Below are 14,836 nucleotides of genomic sequence, written 5' to 3' on the forward strand. Positions count from 1 at the left end.
CCTCCCCCTCCCCCTGCTCCTGATCCGGATCCTGAATCTTCCCAGGAGCACAGGAAGACAGTATAGATTTGGAACAGTGGGACATAGTTCAGAAGGCAGAAGCTGGGAAATACTGGATGGGGAACAGCTAGGAGGAGAAGAACTGGGAGAGAGAGAGTTAACAGATTCACTGTCTCTGGAAAGCATTCATCCGCTCAGCCCAAGGTCAAGAAGAGCTGATAAGGTGGCAGCACAGGTCACGAGCTCAGGGTACAAGACGCAGTAGTGAAGTGGGTGACTAGGGAGGAAGTGGGTGGAGCCCTTAATTGGGAGCACCGTCATTCCTAGGAAATGGATTCTTTGTTCTCTCGCTGTGATCAGTAAAGTTTCTAACTGGTAAGAAGACTTCTTTTCCTTTGTCCTGCTTATCTACTGCCAAGGGGGGTGGGAAGCTGATTCCCTGAGGCCTGACACCAGTAGGCAGAGTGAAATAGCTACCTGAGATGGTAGGTGCTGGCGTGGGGGGGGGGGAGTTTTGAGGGACAGCAATGACTGGCAGCTTCTCTGGCCTTTCCTCCTGGTATTCTGATCAGCTGTACATGCCATGTGGCCTTTTAGCTGGCCTGCTGCCCTCAGACGTGGCTGTCCTGTTGCCAGCATTAAAGCAGGAATCAGCTGCAAGTCTGGTTGGCTTCTGTGTGTGGAATGGGTGGGGCGGAATCCTGTCCTTAGGCAGCATAATATCTTGGACTCCCTTTTTCCTTTCTTGCCTCTGCCATTTTGAACGTCTGCCACCAGAGGTTCACTTCATAAACAATTCCCAGACGTGGTCGGCACAAGCAGTTTGTTAAATCTGCTTCAGCACGGCCCTGACAATATAGGCATGCAACTGCTAGTGTAGACAAGTTTTTGCACTCTTGTGGAATCAAAGAGGGTGCGTCAATGCCTCTTTGCTTCTTGTTTTTTGCTTCTTCCGACATTAGGGATCTAAATGTGCCACCTCACAGGGGCTTCTCCAGGGGGAAAAGAGAGGGAAAGTCTTTCTTGCAGCCACAATTGCTATCTATGCCAGCCATCTTTGGTGGAAAGATAAAGGAGAAACTAAAACATAGCTAGAATCACTCAGCAGTTGCTGATGTATATCAAAACTTGGGCAAGAAATGTCCCTCTTTGGTTGAACCTGACAAACTTGCTTGGTTGAGGGGAGCCTTAGTACATGATATGCTGTAATACCCTTGCTGTCACAGGGTTTTCTGTTAGCATGTGGGAAAACAACAGGGGAAAGCGTTTTTGTGGGCTGTCCTGGAAACAGAGTTATTTACTATTGATTACTTAATGGCTCCTCAAAATCATAGAACTGTAGGAAAGAACTCTTATGAGGATTGCCATATTTAAGGGCTGGTGTGCCATTCATATGCATGTCAATATGCTGTGTTTGGACTGTGATTTGGTATTATGACAATGAGCCTAGCCTCCTTCTGGGCTCATGTGCAACTCTCCTCTTATCTCCAGCACTGCCATAAGGAGAATATCAGAAGTTTCCATTTTAGATTTACCACAGTTTAGCACTGGCATGGGGATCCTCAGGCCCAGGGACCAAATACAACTCTTGAAGACTCTCTGTCTGGCTCTTGGGACTCTCTCCCCAAGCCATATCCCTCACCAGCTGTACTCTGTACCCTCTCTGACTGTTTTTCTCTAACTGGACTGTGTCCTTGAACACTAATAATACCTCTTGCTTGCCTGGATGGAGGAGGAGAGAGAGGTGTCTGAGTTTGTGTAGAAACGAGCCTGCTGTACAATGGTAAAATTTATATTTACTGCTACACCCACCTTTGCCTCTGGCCATGCTTGCCGCTGGTATGTGGCCCTTGAAAGATTGCTCAACCCCTGTTTAGTTGGGGCCGATGGGAGTTGGGAGTCAAGAAAGCTGGAGGTTCTCTGTCCCTGGTTTCTTGGCAGCTCGTAGCCACAAGTGCTGAATGGAACCCCTGTGTTTAGAGGCAGAAAATTCTGAGTAACCAATGCTGCTGACAAACAACGAAGGATGGAAATTAGTTCCCAGTGGTATCTGTAGGGCCAATACTAGAAATAGGATTTTGGACTGGTAGTATTTGGTCTGCTCTAGCAAGACTTTTTTAATGGCACATAAAGGTAAAGGGACCCCTGACCATTAGGTCCAGTTGCGGACGACTCTGGGGTTGCGGCGCTCATCTCGCTTTATTGGCCGAGGGAGCCAGCATACAGCTTCCAGGTCATGTGGCCAGCATGACTAAGTCGCTTCTGGCGAACGAGAGCAGCGCACGGAAACGCCATTTACCTTCCCGCCGGAGCGGTACCTATTTATCTACTTGCACTTTGACATGCTTTCAAACTGCTAGGTTGGCAGGAGCAGGGACCGAGCAACAGGAGCTCACCCCGTCGTGGGGATTCGAACCACCAACCTTCTGATCGGCAAGCCCTAGGCTCTGTGGTTTAACCCACAACACCACCCGCGTCCCACATACGGGCACATAATGGTACATACACTGTACTTAATCTGGTGCCTGCATTTTAATGTCCAGCACTCAAAGGCAGACATTTTAAGAACCCAAACCACTTAACAGGTTTTATTTACTTCATTTTAATTTGGCCTTCCTCCTAAGAGCTCAAGGCAGCATATATAGTCATTTCCCCCCCAACACACATACATGTTTACCCCCTCACACAATAACCCTTTGAAGTTGTACCTCAAGAAGCAGGAGGAGCTCAATGTGCTGTCCTTACAGGGCAAGGAACAAGATTTAATATATAATGCATTCCAGCAAAGAAACTGGCAAGATGCACACAAACATCAAGAGGATGTGGAAACTCCTCAGAGTAGCCAATCTCATTAGATTCCCTTGAAGCCTCAACTATTATAATAAGGTTATAAATACTTGCCATCAGAAATCCTCCTTTTGGTGTTTCACCGTGGAATCTTGCTGCATTTAGCCACATGGCACTGATCACTTCAAAACAAAAAGCCTTATGTAATTGTATTTTATCTCATCAAAAATCTCAATTGTACCCCAGGTCCACACACAGTTTAATTTGCATTCAGAAATTGTCCAGTTCCAGTGAATAAAAGAAAAGAAAACCACGAACGGGGGGCGGGGGGGGGGTTGAAATGTTCCAAAACCTCTTTCATAACAGTTTTAATTGAAAACTTGCATGCCTAAGCAGTCTGCATTTTAATATGCATATCTGGAATTTGTGGTTTGACTTTCAGACCTTTGAAAAGGGATACTATTTTATATATGCACCATGTGTTTGGATGCTTGCTTATTAAGGAAAAGTATTTGTTGAGGCATTTTCTTTGTTAGCACAATCACGAAAGCACACGCAGCTCAGTTAAATTTCATGACTTCTTTCAGTATGCATTAAGTAACCTTAAAGTCATTTTCTAACTCCACAAACATTGAGGTTTGGAACGCAATCCTGGGCTTGCCTCCCGAGAAGTAAGCTTCACTGAATTCAGTGGGGCTTGGTCCCACATAAATGTATATTGGGTCTTTGCTAGGGCAAGCTGATAGCATGTTAATACAGGAAACCAAGACCTAGGTGTTTGGGTTCAACACACTTAAAAACTGACAAGTCCCAGTACAGTGGTACCTCGGGTTACATACGCTTCAGGTTACATATGCTTCAGATTACAGACTCCGCTAACCCAGAAATAGTGTTTCAGGTTAAGAACTTTACTTCAGGATGAGAACAGAAATCGTGCTCCGGTGGCGCAGCAGCAGTGGGAGGCCCCATTAGCTAAAGTGGTTGTGATGGGATGGTGAGCTGCTTGTGCGTAAAATCCTGATCCCTCAGAGCTTGGCTAAGTTCCCAAACCTCTGTCTGTGATGGAGCTCCTTAAGCATGGCTCCATCAATCGCTCGTTGAATCGGACAGTGGGCGTTTACGGAACTTCTTCCAGCATAAAAGCTCCTTGACGGAAACGCGTCTTCTGGACTCTCGGCGTGACAGTTTCCGCCGAGGAGTGGGTGTGCCTACGGGAGGTCCTGAAACCTCTCCACTGTTCCCGCTTGAAGTATCTCTGAGCTCTCCCTCCGACTCACTTTCCCTTGTAACTCCACTTCTCCCCCTGCTGGTCCCCTCCTCCGCTGAGTGGTCTCTCTCACCCTCCATGAGCCCTTTCACCTCCTTCGTCTCAGATAACAGTTCCCTGACATCCACCTCCCCTCCAGGGCCCCCTTCACCCCCTTCCCTCCCCTCCTCTGCGGGAGGCGAGGGAGCAAAACCCCTGAAGGAACCTCCCTCATCTTCCGAAGTTTCGAACACTTCCCTCCACCTTTTGCTGTTCCCGGTTTCCAAGTACTCCTCCTCCTCGGAGTCTGTACCCTCTTCCAACTCCGATTCCCTGAATCCCTCCAGTTCCTCCTCATCGTCGGTGGTGCCAAAGTACTCCCTCCGGAACCTCGCTACTGGTTGAGGTTTCCTGGGGAACCTTTGGTGGAACGTTTCGATCAAGACCTCGTCATGGACCTCCTCTGCCTTCACCCAGGTGTTTTCCGACTCCGGTTCCCCTTCCCACGCGACCAAATACTCCACCTGATTACCCTTCCACCTGGAGTCGATGATTTCTGCCACATAGTTGCGGCTTTCCCTTTCTTCTATGGCTGGCCCCCGTGTGGATACCCCTTCACCTTCCCCCCTGTATGGTGACAGTAATGACCTGTGGAATACTGAGTGCAGTTTCATGTGGTTCGGTAACCGGAGTCTGAAAGCCACTGGGTTGACCTGTTGGATGACCTCAAATGGTCCCAATCTTTTGGGTCTCAATTTCTTGCAACTACCCTTGAACGGCAACCCTTGGGTTGATAGCCAGACCCGACTCCCCACCCTAATTGTTTCACCTTCCCTTCTGCTCTTGTCTGCCTGCCTCTTATATTCTTCTTTGGCCCTTTCTAAGTTGTGTTGGAGTTGACGATGGATCGCTTCCATTTCTTCTACAAAAAGTTCAGCGGCCGGAACACTCCATCTCTCTCCTCCTTCCCCTGGAAACGCCCTGGGGTGGCACCCATAATTAGCCAAAAAGGGGCTCATCCCGGTGGACACATTCTCTGCATTATTGTAAGCAAATTCCGCTAGTGCCAACTTTTCGACCCAATCGTTTTCTCTGTCATTGACATAACACCTCAGGTATTGTTGAAGGATACCGTTTGCCCTCTCCGCCTGCCCATTGGTCTCAGGGTGCCTGGCAGTCGAAAAGTTGACCTCTACGTGCAACAAGCTCATAAGCTTCCTCCAGAATCTGGACGTGAACTGTTTCCCTCTGTCGGAAACCAGCCTCAAGGGGGCGCCATGCAGCCTAAAAATATGTTCTACAAACAATTTTGCTGTCTCTTCCGCCGTGACTGCATGTGAGCAAGCTACAAAGTGACCCATCTTAGTTAACTGGTCTACTACGACTAGTATGGCGGTTTTCCCCTGGGATTTGGGCAGATCAGTCATAAAATCTATCGACACCGCCTCCCACGGTCGTTCTGGTGTGGGTAACGGTTCTAAATACCCCGCTGGCGCCCGCCTTTCTCCTTTGGCTCTCTGGCATTGGTCACACCTTCTCACATACTCCCGTACATCCTCCCTCACCTTGGGCCACCAAAACTCCCTGGTCACCAACCACATGGTCTTGTGTTGCCCAAAATGCCCCGCTGTGGGATTGTCGTGCAGCTGTTTGAGTACTCTCCCCCTCAATTCCCCTTCAGGTATATATAGCGCCCCTTTGTAATACAATGCCCCGTTTCTTTCTTCAAAACCTCCGGGGTCTTCTCCCTCTCCCCTTAAACCTCTGAGCTTATCCTGGGCGTACTCATCATTTACCGTTCCCTCTACCAGTTCTCTTTGCCCCACCCAGGCCGCACCACACACCCAGTGGTCCTCTGGGATAATATGTCTCTCTTCTGGCGCTCCCTCCCCCTCCAAATATTCAGGTTTGCGAGAGAGAGCGTCCGCTCTGATGTTTTCTGGACCTGGCACATAGCAGATTTCAAAATGGAATTTGGAGAACTCCTGGGCCCATCTCACTTGTCGTTGGTTGAGCACTCGTGCCGTTCTCCAATACTCCAAATTCTTGTGGTCCGTACATACTTGTACCTTATGCTGTGCACCAATTAGTAAGTGTCTCCATCTCCGGAACGCTTCGTGAATGGCGAGTAGTTCTCGGTCATATACCGTGTAGTTCCTCTCGGATTTGTTCAGCTTACGCGAAAAGAAGGCACACGGTCTCCATTCCGACTTATTGCTCCCTGGCTGAAGCAGCACCGCCCCCACCGCGCGGTCTGAGGCATCAGTTTCCACTCTCATGGGTTTTTGTAAATCCACATGCAGGAGCTGTTCTTCCGAAGCGAATGCCTTTTTCAATTCCTCAAAAGCGTGCTCCGCCTCCGCCGTCCAAACGAATTTCTTCTTGCTGCTCAGACAGTCCGTGATGGGAGCCGTTAAGTGGGCAAAGTTCTTGATGAATTTACGGTAAAAGTTCCCAAACCCCAAGAACCTTTGCACATCTTTTTTCGTTTTTGGTGTCTTCCATTCCAGCACCGCCTGTACCTTGCTTGGATCCATGGCTAATCCCTTGTCTGATAGGCGGTACCCCAGGAATTCCACCTCCTTGGCGTGGAACTGACACTTCTCCAATTTCACCCACAACTGGTTTGCTTGCAGCTGGCTCAGCACTTCCCTGACATCCTTTACATGCTGCTCCTCATTCTCTGAATATATCAGCACGTCATCGAGGAAGGCCACGCAATTCTTGTAGAGCAAAGGTCCCAGTACATGGTTCATGAGCGATTGAAAACAGGCGGAGCCTGCTTGTAATCCAAAGGGCATAACGAGATATTCGAAAGCCCCTAGGGGGGTGAACATCGTTGTCTTCCATTCATCCCCCTTCTTTATTCGTATCAGGTTGTACGCTCCTCTCAGGTCCAGTTTCGTGAATATCTTTCCCTTCCTCACCCTGGTCAAAATGTCATCAATTCTGGGCATGGGGAAAGTCACTGGTTCTGACACGGCATTTAGCCGCCGGTAGTCCACGATCAATCTCGGTTTATCCGTGTTTTTTTTGTCCACAAAAAACACTGGGCTGCCCCCCACCGCTCTGGACTCTCTGATGAAACCCCTCTTCAGGTTTTTGTCAATAAACTCCCTCAACTCCTGCATTTCCCTGTCTGACATGGCGTACAGCTTGCCCACGGGGAGCTGGGCCCCAGGGACCAGGTTAATTTGGCAGTCAAAGTCTCTATGCGGTGGTAGTTTATCTGCTTCCCTTTCGCTGAAGACCTTGCTCAGGTCAGCGTATTGTTTGGGCACCTTCCCTTTGTCCGCCACTTCCATCCCTGCTAGGGAGGCTTTTGCCCCTTCTGGCACCTTTCCCTCTTTGCAGTGTTCCAGGCAATGTGCTGACCCAAAGGAGACCACTCTCTGATGCCAGCCCACTAGCGGGTCATGCAACGCTAGCCAGCTCATTCCCAAAATGACTGGCGCCCCTCCCAGGGTGGCTACATTGAATGCTATCCTTTCAGTGTGCCTTGCCACCCTCATAACCATTGGGACGGTCTGTAGGCTAACTTCTTCCCCCAACAGCTCCCTCCCATCGATCGTGGTGACCTGCAGGGGGTTGCTTAAAGGGAGTGTCTGTATCTGGTGTTCAGCTGCAAACTCCTTGCTCATAAAATTACAGGAGCTGCCTGAGTCCAACAGCGCCTTGGTCTTTAGTGGGTATCCGTTTGCCAGCTCTAGCAGCACCTCTATTACTAGAGCTGGTCTTGGAGGTTCCGGAGTGGGCACTTTTACTGCTCCTTGGCCTGTCTGCAGTGCCCTGACAGCGGCAGACAGGCGCTGGCTTTTACTGGCTCCTGGACTTCCTCCTCCTTCCCCCCAACAGCTCCCGCCATCCCTTGCCATTCCTTTCTTTGTGGGCAGACTCTGGCAAAGTGACCTGGCTGCTGGCAGAGGTAACATTTCTTGGCGCTCTTTCCCTCCTTCTTCCTCCCTTCACTGGGATTTGAAACTGCGCGCGCGCGCGCTGTTCCAACTTCCATCGGCTCTCCGGGCGGGAAACTGGGTTCTGGAATCTCTGGAATGCGGAAATCCCTCCAACGCTCTCCTTTCCCCTCCCGCTTCTCCAAGGCTCTTGCCTCCTGGCGCGCTCCAATGGTCAACGCTGATTTGGTCAGCTGGTCCATAGACTCCGCCCTGGGCGCCCGGGAAAGTTCGTCTTTCACCGCCGAAGAAAGCCCCTCTTCAAAGAGCATTTGAATGGGTTCCGCCGATAGGTCCCACCCCAATTTATGTATCAACATTGTAAACTCAGTCCAGTACTCACGAACCGATCGGCTCCCCTGTTTGCAAGCCATCAATTGTCTGCGCACCAGTCCCTGTTCAATCTCGCTGGAAAACATCAAATCCATGGCGCGAAAAAACTTCCTCGCGTCCTTCAGCATGTCACTATTCCCTGCCATCAGGGGCCGGACCCAGTCTCTCGCCCCCCCTTCGAGATGGCCAATCACAAACGCCACTCGCGATGCCTCATCGGGAAAGTCGTTAAACTGCAGTTCAAGAGCATACTGCATCTCTGTCCTAAAGGCTTGGTAGTTCCTGGGGTCCCCCCCAAACTTCTGCACCATTCCTGGCATCTTTCTTGCTAGTGTAGCGCCTTTTGCCTTTTCTGCATCCTGCGCCCTCCTTTCTTCTAGCCTCGCCGTTTGCATTGCTAGCTGGAGTTCCAAAACTCTGCACCTTTCTTCCAGAGTTGGACCTTCTCCAGCTCCTGCTGCTCCTCCGGCTCCAGCTGGGTTGCTCATGATGCCTCTCTGCACAAGCTGCTTTCAGGGACTGTCCGATTGCTGTGATGGGATGGTGAGCTGCTTGTGCGTAAAATCCTGATCCCTCAGAGCTTGGCTAAGTTCCCAAACCTCTGTCTGTGATGGAGCTCCTTAAGCATGGCTCCATCAATCGCTCGTTGAATCGGACAGTGGGCGTTTACGGAACTTCTTCCAGCATAAAAGCTCCTTGACGGAAACGCGTCTTCTGGACTCTCGGCGTGACAGTTTCCGCCGAGGAGTGGGTGTGCCTACGGGAGGTCCTGAAACCTCTCCACTGTTCCCGCTTGAAGTATCTCTGAGCTCTCCCTCCGACTCACTTTCCCTTGTAACTCCACTTCTCCCCCTGCTGGTCCCCTCCTCCGCTGAGTGGTCTCTCTCACCCTCCATGAGCCCTTTCACCTCCTTCGTCTCAGATGACAGTTCCCTGACAGTGGTGCTTCAGGTTAAGAACAGTTTCAGGTTAAGAACGGACCTCCAGAACGAATTAAGTACCGTACTTAACCCAGGTACCACTGTAAACTAAATAGGACATATTTCTGAATAAACATGCATCAGGTTGGACTGTAAAGCATTTCATATTTTGATACAATCAGAGAATAATGACTTAAAATAGAGGAAAGCTATGCAATTTGTAGTCACAGATGAAAAATGGTGATATGTATGTATAGATAGACATTTTTCATCTGAGACTACAAATCTACTTCTCTCAAGTCATTCCTAATTTGAAGGAAATGTTCAGAAGTCGTTACAACACTGGTTAAGGTATTTTTAAAAAAATATGTTATGGCACTAGTATAGCCAGATTTTAAAAATAAAATTATAGAGATGATTTCATACACATTTGGTAGAAGTAGAAGTATGTGGAGCTTTTCTAAAGAAAAGTTGTCAAAATACAAAGGATGCAAAAAAATTTTTTATAAGATATTTATTAGAATTTTCCATTTTATACAAACAAAGAAAAAATTAAAAAGAAAAAATAATAAAAACACATAAAATTCATAACTTATTTTTCAATAACATATTTCCCTGACCTCCTCATGCCTCTCCTTCTTGTATTCCAGTTCAAATTGTTTATCCAGCAAATCCTTATCTCATAGCATTACAGTTAAAAAACCCCTTATTTTCTATCCATCTTCTTAAATTATTTTATTATACTTTTACTTATATACAAAGAAAAAAGAACCATTTTTTCATATTCTTTTGTACCATTACAGCTAGAAACCACTTAATTTCTATCCAACATCACTCAACATTCATTAATATTGCAGTGTTTTTGTAAGTAGTCCTTGAATTTCTTCCATTCTTCTTCTGCCGACCAAAGGATGCAAAATCTTATTAGCACTTGCAGTAATTTTTCTAGGCTGCTGAAGAATTATGTTAGGAAAATATATAGGCATTAAGCTAGGGTTGCCATATTTCAAAAAGTGAAAATCCGTACACAAAAGTTGTTGAGCTTTTGTTGGGGGGGGGCAAAGAATAAATATAAGACCCTTGTCAGAAATTTGTTTTCAGGAAAGCCACTCCAATGTGTTCTCTTATCTTGGCAAGGGCAGTGGTAGCAGATGGTATCACTCAATATCAGATTTAGCCCAGGGACCTCCAGTCGCTGTGGGTTGTAATCTAACATTAATTCTGAGTAGCCAATAGTTCTGTCTGTAATCTTCATAAATATTTATTCTTTAACTTATGTCAGCTAAGCTCATACAAGTCGCTGAACAGCACAGCGGCTCATATTGCTGTACTGCTCAGCAATTTTGGAGTCTTGTTTGACCTACTTTTCAGTGTGGCTGTTGAGATCTTTCACAAACTGTGTGCTTTTATTTATGGTATGCAAATAGTTTGGTTTCTGCAGAAACGTAGCTATCCAGTAAATGCTGTCATGCTGCATATCATCTTGCTGTGGAAGTAGGATGATGGACAGGAAGGAGGCAGCTGACATCCATCGCTTTCTTCTTTTGCCGGGAAACCAGTGCATTCATAGCGGCTGTGAACAGAGTATACCAGACAGTATGTCGAGTCTGAACGTTGTTGGTCTTCATTTAGCAAACGTGAGGGATACGCTCACCTTGTGTTTTAACCCACATCTTGGAACAACTTGCAGCCTGACCCTATTACACATTTAGATAGGCATGCCCAACCAAGCCCTTTGAAATTATCAATGAATGGGGTCACTAGAGCAGAAGGCAGGAAAGCCAACAACAGTAGATGGAACCAGAGCCAACGATAGGCAAAGCCAAGTGATTCTCATTTTGTCCCCATCCTTCTCTCTGCTAAGTTCTACGAGGGCCACGCTGTGTCTGAGGAACATGGCAGCCAGGACAGCCCCTTGGGGTGCTTGAAAGAAGCATGCAGGTGTGGACAGACTGAGGTTGATGGAGCAATGCCCCATTTGCCAAATGGACCAGCCTGCACTGGAAATCACCAGGTTTTGGCATACTGTACATAATTCTGCATAGGCTTGCAGCCTTACAAGGTAGTACCAGACCTTCCAAGTGTCCCTATTTTTCAGGGACACCCCTGATTTAAAGAAGCCATCCCAGTTTCTGATTTGACCCCAGAATGTCCCACTTTTCCTTAGGATGTCCCTGTTTTCATTGGAGAAATTTTGGAGCTATCCGACCCCTGAGCCATCTGAAGGCAATCTTGTGTAGGATAAGGTGTTGGTTTTTTTAATGTTTAATGTTTTATTATGTTTTTATATACGTTGGAAGTTGCCCAAAATGGCAACCCAGTGTGTGTCCTAACATACTATAATCTCCCCGCCCCTTGAAAACTCACAGCAAAAGAAGATTGCAGAGAGAAAACATTACCCACACATTGTCTGTCCTTCTCCCCATCTCTGTAGGTGGCCCATTATCTGATTGCCAATTGGCGATGCTAATTTTAAATTATGTACGTCTTCAAGAGCTGTGCACCTGGGAAGACCGCTTGACAGGGATTTCGGTCTTCATACTGTGTAAACAGCCTTGTTAAGAGACCAAAAGAGCTGAGTCACGCTGAGGAGTGTGACACAGCATGCTCACGAACTGGTGGCAAGGGAACTTGAATGTAGCTGACTGTGTGTAATAGAGGACAAATGGTTAGCTGTAGCCAGAAAAGATCAAAATAAGCGGTGGTTTAATTTAATTGGCAAGGGAAGGTGTATCGTAGTATTCAAAACGAAAAGTATGGAAACCTTTAAAATATGCTGTACATTAATAAAATCATAGCTGTGCTTCCACAGCAGCCTGGAGGAGTGCAAGGGGGGGAGGAAACTGGGGGGAAGTTCTGTTGTGCACACAGAGCTCCTTGCATGAATGCAGCCCTGTCTTTTGCTTTGCCACAGGCCTGCCCAAATAAAACCATCTTATTTTGCCTTTGGAAGATCAGGGCTGAGGTACCTACGCAAGCTGTCCAAATGGCAACGACGAGCAGCACCTTCTGCACACCCTCCAAGTGTCCCTATTTTCCAGGGACAGGCCTGGATGACAAAAGCCATCCCAGCTTTTGATTTGATCCTGGAATGTCCCCATTTCCCCCATCAGTGCCACCGCCACCAAACTTGGGGAGTTAGACAAGCCTGCGTTTGTCTTGAGCGATGGCAGAGGCAGCAGTGGGTGCAAAGGAGCATCCCGTGGCCTGTTGTGGCCACTGCTGCTGGCCTCCTCCCTTGGGCAGCTGGTAGTGACTGCTGGAGAAGCTCAGTCTCGTGTGACACACCAGCCCTGAGGTGCAGACACAGGGCAGGAAGAAAGGGGGAGCGTAATTTAAGGAGTCCTGTTGTTTTGTTTTTTTATTTAAAAAGAAAGAAATGCTTTGCGTGCTGCGTCTGATCTTTCCCCTTTCCAAAATGTATTTGTTGGTGTGTGTTTTACTTTTGGTAAACCTACCAAAGAATAAAATAAATTCGGGATTAAGGGGTTTTCTCAGGACGGCAGAGGGTGTGTGTGCTGGGTCCTGTTGGTGTATTGGTGGTGGAAATGCTAGGGGGAGGGGGGAGACACTGGCAAAGGAACGGGAGTGCGGAGGGAGTGGACCGCCCCCGGCACCACTATTCCGGTAGGATGCCATTGTGGCGGGCCCCCCCCCGGACACGCGCCACAAGCCATGCCCCCACAGGCAGCACGCCCACACCCCCAGAACATGCGCCACACCCCTGCGGGCAACGTGCCACGCCCTCACGGGTGCATTGCCACGCCCCCGGGATGCGTGTAAGTGACGTTTGCCCTCCTAGGTGTGTGACATCATACTGGGTTCATAAGGAAAGGGTTAACTAATTGTAAAATGACTAACCAATGGGAACCCGAGGGGAGGAGTTAGAGTTAGAGTGGTTGAGAAGTCAGTCTAGAGTTAGAGAAGGGAGAGAGAGGATAAGTCTGCGGGTTGGGCTAGTCTGATGTGAGAGAGTGAGAGAATTTGTTAAGGGGAGTCAGTCAAACAGTTGAGACAGAAGGTATTAGGAAGGTATAGGCCGGTAAAGAAACTAAAGTTAAGATACTGACAGGAATATTATCTGGGAAACCATAAACTTGTTCATGTTTACAAAATAAACTTGTTTATTTGGTTCACTTTTAACAACTGTCTGGACTCAGTGTTTTACCTGAGAGTAATGGGGAAGCGAGCACAGTGGTGGCACAGGGATCAATAGACCGTCAAACGTCCGGGGACCCTGTGTGATCGCCACAACATCATCCCCAAAAGGCTAATTTTTTTTCATTGTTTCTGGTTTCTTCCTCGCATGGTAAGGGTGAGTCAGCAGTCAGCCTTCTGTCCCCACCATTTTCACCTCTCTTCAATCCTTTCTCCCTCCTTCCCCGTTGTGCTGGTCCCGTGGGTTGCCCGAGAGGCAAGGTCCAAGTCCGGTCCGTGGTCAAAGGTGCAACGTGGAGGCAGTCCATAGTAGCTGAAGCTGGGCTCAGGGCAGAGAGTCGGGTGAAGTCAGCAACAGGCTTGCAAGCAGGGAACCAGGGCGGGTCAGGAGCTCAGGCAGGAAAGCAGGACAGGGTTCAGGCAGGAACCAGCATCCAACAATGTTGCTCCCGCAACTTGGGACTGGGGTTGGCCGGCTTTTATCTGCCCCGAGGCATAGGGCGGCCACGATCCTCTGGTGACTCGCCTCTCCTGGCCTGGAGGCGAACACTCCTCCTGTGGGAACTTAGTTCCCTCTGCCTCTCTGCCCTGAGCCTCTGCAGCTCAGGAGAGGCTGGAGGATTACCTTGATTTCATCGGCCTCATTCTTCCCTTACTCCCTTTTAGCTCTTCCAAAGTGGAGCACCTTCCCTTGACCCGTCACGCTGGAAGCTCATTCTAGATCTTCTACAATTATGTCCTCTTCTTCAGGTGCTGGCCTAATACGGGCCTGGTGTCGGGCCATTGCCTTTTTGTTTCGTGTTTTGCTCCCCATTGAACGACTTTGCAAGGAATCCTGAGCCACTTTGCATGGGATCCTGAGCACACTGCCACTTCTTTTTGTCAGTGAAATGTCTTTCACCAGCCTTGCAAAAAAACAACAATGACACTCAAGCTTGCAGTTTGGAAGCCCTCCATAATAGACAGTACAGGTTCCATCCTGTCATGGAACTTTTAGCACTTTCAATCAATAGAGCAAATGCATATAACAAATGGTATTGCAAGACGAGGCAGTTAGTTGCTAGCATAGCACAGCACCCCTCTCTCCATTCTGGTCTGTCCACCTAGGGTGCCCTTATGTCTTCCTTTACAAAGGACAGTTCTCTCTTTCAAGGGCTTCTTTGAGTTGACTCATAAATCTGTTACAGAACAGGCAGCAGAATATCTGGATGTCGCCATGCCTTTCAGATCTGCTGCTTCTTAGCTTGTCAGTGTTAATAGTTAAGCTAGAAAGGGACTTATTTTAAATAAACCTATTACTGGCATCTTTTCATTGGGAGATGGCAAGAGAACATCAAGCAAATTATACTTTTAAAGTTGCATTTTTACAAAAGGTTTCCACACCATCAGCCTAGAAGTGGTTTAAGGAGGCTGTTACGTGCATGCTTTGCTACTGTCAT

General features: G+C 48.1%; 1 protein-coding gene across 1 annotated transcript in view; it reads left to right on the plus strand.

Annotated features, from left to right (window-relative positions):
* Positions 1–14,836, plus strand: part of SCFD2 (sec1 family domain containing 2) — a 155,953-nt gene that overhangs the window by 133,449 nt on the left and 7,668 nt on the right. The window lies entirely within an intron of this gene.

Source organism: Podarcis filfolensis (genome assembly GCF_964270895.1).
Source record: "Podarcis filfolensis genome assembly, chromosome: 9".
NCBI classification, from domain to species: Eukaryota; Metazoa; Chordata; class Lepidosauria; order Squamata; family Lacertidae; genus Podarcis; species Podarcis filfolensis.